The 4,269-nt window shown below is 40.4% G+C and overlaps 1 long non-coding RNA gene across 1 annotated transcript; it reads right to left on the bottom strand.

Moving 5' to 3' along the window:
• Positions 1-229: 229 nt before the first annotated feature.
• Gm41007 lies at positions 230-3,303 on the bottom strand. The gene is made up of 2 exons (XR_873693.1): positions 3,227-3,303; positions 230-415 (listed from the first exon to the last, which is right to left on the bottom strand). It is a non-coding gene; the product is annotated as a predicted gene, 41007 (long non-coding RNA).
• Between the last annotated feature and the right edge of the window lie 966 nt (positions 3,304-4,269).

The following is a 4,269-nucleotide window of genomic DNA, read 5'->3' as shown; positions in this document are numbered from 1 at the left end:
GAGATAACATGTAAAAGGAAGCAGAAAGACTGTAGAAACCAGAGGACCAAGAAATGTGCTGTGGCATTTTGACTTCACTATAGAACATGAAAGCTCTATCGATAAAATCTCAACAATATAGTTGGCTAAATAAGGTCTGATGTCCACAGCTACATGAACCAGGTCCATGAAAGGGAGGCTGGGGCTCTATGGAAAGGAGATGGAGAAATACGAGACCAAGACAAAGATATTGATCAAAGCCCAAAGTTTACTTAAAGGTCTGAGCTTATAAAGGGGAAGGCCCATCCCCAACAATGTCATGCTCCTGTTGCTTTGTCTCCAAGCTCTCATCACTCTGTGCCAGGATGTTGCTTCTTCAGGATCTCCTCAGGAAGCAGGTTCAGCCTCTTAGCAGGTAGTGGTGTCTTGGAGAAAACTGCAGAGGTGGCAGAGTAGACCTCTCTAGGTTAGAAGACTCCACCCTAGGTGGTGACAGTGGCAGAACAGGTTTGAGACAGCCTGCTCAAGGCTGGAGAGGCTACAATTCCTCCCTAATTATTTAATAAAAATTAGCTAGACTGGGGCATAAAACTTACAAATGCTCCATGGTTCTGCCTGGAAATTATGGTGGCTGGTGGCTGCGCCTGTCTTAGGACTGCAGTCTCATTTGACTTATTCTTATCCGTCATGGAGAACATGTGCAGTTTGTTTCGGTTTATTTGCACAAACACTGCTCTATGGTGTTATTATGAACAAACCACAGCCTCTTGGTGCATGCCTCTGTCTTAGATTGAAAATAAGCCATAAACCCAATGGCCTGGCCTTGGCTGCCAGCCCTCATTACACACCATTTTCCCAATCAGACCAAAGCCACTATGTGCACTCAATCCATCTCTTCATATCGATGAATTTCTGCCATCTGTGCTTGATGAAAGCAAGCCTGCACAGAGGTAACTGACCTTCTTGAAACACAAAGCCAAAAGTTGAAAAGCAACAAGATTAAAGTTGTCTGTGGGGAAGTCTAGGTACTCTATTCAGTTGCAAATTAGCAACGATCAAGCCCAAGCTCTGACCTCCCTGTGTGGGAGAGGTGACTTAGAGAATCAACAGAAAAGCTGTTATTTCTCATATAAATAGGCTATGCTTCAAGCTAACTCTGCTAACTAATAAATATTTTTAGCTATCTTCATAACAGGAATCTCTACTATTGGATTTATTACTAGACCAGTCCATGATTGAGTCAGAATAACTGGTCACATTAAAGGAAATAGAAGAGTCATTATAAATCCTCCTTTTGATTAATTCTTCTAAATCAGTTTCCACAGTCTCTTATGTTCTCTGTCCCACAAGGTTAAAAAGCTTGAAGCAAGGCAGCTTAGCTTGTCTAATCTAGGACAAAGGCAAGCAAAGGTGGGTCAAGAACATATACCCAATATAGCTTTCTTGTCACCATTGTCAGAGCACTCAGCAAGCTCACAGGTCAGCCTGTCACACAAATCATTCTGGCAGCTGGCATGCTCCTGCAGCATTCTGTGGAAAAAACACAAACATGCCCTCTTCCCCATATTAAATATCTGATCAGGCTCATGATATATGCCAATAAGTGGATCCTTCCATCTCACCCAGGCATGAGTATGCCTAGTTTTAAGATGCTATAAGACATTCAGCAAGGAGTTCTTTGGCATCCAATTTTTAAAATTTTAAAAATAAAAAGTGTGATATAAATAATGTACACAGGGATATAATTTCCCCTTTATTGTTTTTTCAGAAGATATAGTTTTAAAGTTGCACTATACCTTGTCCTTGAGAAATATAAAAAAAAAAAATCTCAGTAACATGGGTAGCATTAAATTGTCAACAAAACATCTCAAAAACTTGGCTGTAATAGCCAGTTGCAATATCTGTTGTAATCTGATTTGGAACACCAAATATATATATATATATATATATATATATATATATATATATATATGTAGGCAATGACTAATTACACGTTTAGTTGCTTCTCTTGTTAGAGCAGTTGCGACTAGAAAGCCTGAAAAGGTATCAATAGTCACATGTACATATTTTATTTTTTTAAATCAGAAATATGAGTGGTCATTGGCAATAACTGATTAAATATAAGACCTCAAGAGTTAACACCATTATGTGGAACAGGTAGAAACTGAGGACACTGAGAACAGTCTTTACAATTTGATATGCACATTCTTTAAAAATACCAAATTATTATCTCAAGCCATTACTATTTTTGATGATGTAAAGAATGAGATTATGTGGCCAATTATTCTTGTGTAAGGCCTGTAATCTGCCTAGGATATAAATCTAGCATGGTATCACCTTAAGAGGTCTTTCCCAGACAATCTAGAATGAGTTCTTAAATGTCCAAAGACAGTCTTTTTTTTTCCACTTGAGTTGTATATAAAAAATTACAAAGTTAAGAATTCATAGTATTTAAGAAACAAACAATTTCAACCAATTGTAAACCCTGAGCTATATATATATTGACTATTAGTATACAAATTAAAGCTTGATTTTTTAACATTTCAAAACATGGCTGCAGCACACACTTTAATCATCTGTGCTGAAGCCGGAGGAAACTCAAAGGAATAAACATGTGATCCAATCACATATACTTCTCTCCCATAGAAGGGCTACTTTTTGAATACAATAGATGTATTTTTTATGGGATGCATGAATGCATTAATTTACAGAAAATCCAAAAACATGCATAGAAGCAATCTTTAACAACTTATCTTTTGGATAATGATTGTCAATTTTACCTAAAGAGTTTGATATGCAATAGTACAAATATCAATATTCTGCAAAAACCAATTTAATTACTGTTCAGAACAAGGAACAGATACCTTGTAGGGTTTCTAAGACACATTGTTTTGTTTTGTTTTTCTAAAATACCTTCATGATTTTATCTTACAATTCTCTATTAGCACTACAACAGCGTCATAATGGGATGTTAAAACTTTAATTGGAATTCTGTTCCAATCCAATCACGTGGGACCTGTGACAGCATTAGGGAAGCAGAAAACCCCGGCCTGACCAGGGTCACAAATCCCTTCTGGTCAGTGCCAGCACCAGATCACCTTGGGCGCGGAGTCGGCTGACATGCCCAAGATCCCTAGAGGACTCTCCACAAGATCTCAGGACCTCTGGTGAGTAGACACAACTTCTGTTCCAATCCAATCTCGCGGGACCTAAGACAGCATTAGGGAAGCAGAAAACCTGGCCTCACCTGGGTGACAAGTACCTTCGGTCTGCGCCAGCACCTGGTCACCTTGGGCACAGAGTTGGCAGACACCCCCAAGGTCTCTAGAAGACAGCTTCTGAGGCAGACTCCTTTCGGGCTCCAGACATCCGGGCACTTTCCTGGCCAGAGGAGAGGTGTCTGACCTGCCTGGGAGGGCTTTCCCAGAGGACCTGGGGGAGCCATCTTGGTTCCCGGATTCCTCCAAGACTAGTCTGTGCAGGTGAGAGTGTGGACTACAGAAGCTAACAGCTTCTGTGACAGGCCGAAGCAACACAGGTCCTGGGACAGGTCCTGTTTCGGCCTTCATGTTCTGCTAGGAGGGAAGTCCAAACACCAGATATCTGTACACATTCCCTTTAAGAGGAGAGCTGGCCTGCAGAGAGTGCTCTGACCACTGAAACTCAGGAGAGAGCTAGCCTCCCAGGTCTGCTGATAAAGGCTAACAGAATTACGAGAGGAACAAGCTCTAACCAAAGACAACTATATCAACTAACTCCAGAGATTACCAGATGGCGAAAGGCAAACATAAGAATCTTACTAACAGAAACCAAGACCACTCACCATCATCAGAACGCAGCACTCCCACCTGATCCAGTCCTGGGCACCCCAACACACCTGAAAAGCTAGACCCGGATTTAAAAGCATATCCCATGATGATGGTAGAGGACATCAAGAAGGACTTTAATAACTCACTTAAAGAAATAAAGAAGAACACTGCTAAAGAGTTACAAGTCCTTAAAGAAAAACAGGAAAACACATCCAAACAGGTGATGGAAATGAACAAAACCATACTAGACCTAAAAAGGGAAGTAGACACAATAAAGAAAACCCAAAGTGAGGCAACTTTGGAGATGGAAACCCTAGGAAAGAAATCTGGAACTATAGATGCGAGCATTAGCAACAGAATACAAGAGATGGAAGAGAGAATCTCAGGTGCAGAAGATTCCATAGAGAACATCGGCACAACAATCAAAGAAAATGCAAAATGATCCTAATTCAAAACACACAGGAAATACAGGACACAATGA

Source organism: Mus musculus, chromosome 13 (assembly GCF_000001635.26).
Source record: "Mus musculus strain C57BL/6J chromosome 13, GRCm38.p6 C57BL/6J".
Lineage (NCBI taxonomy): Eukaryota > Metazoa > Chordata > Mammalia > Rodentia > Muridae > Mus > Mus musculus.
This window is presented reverse-complemented; position numbering and strand designations above follow the sequence as displayed.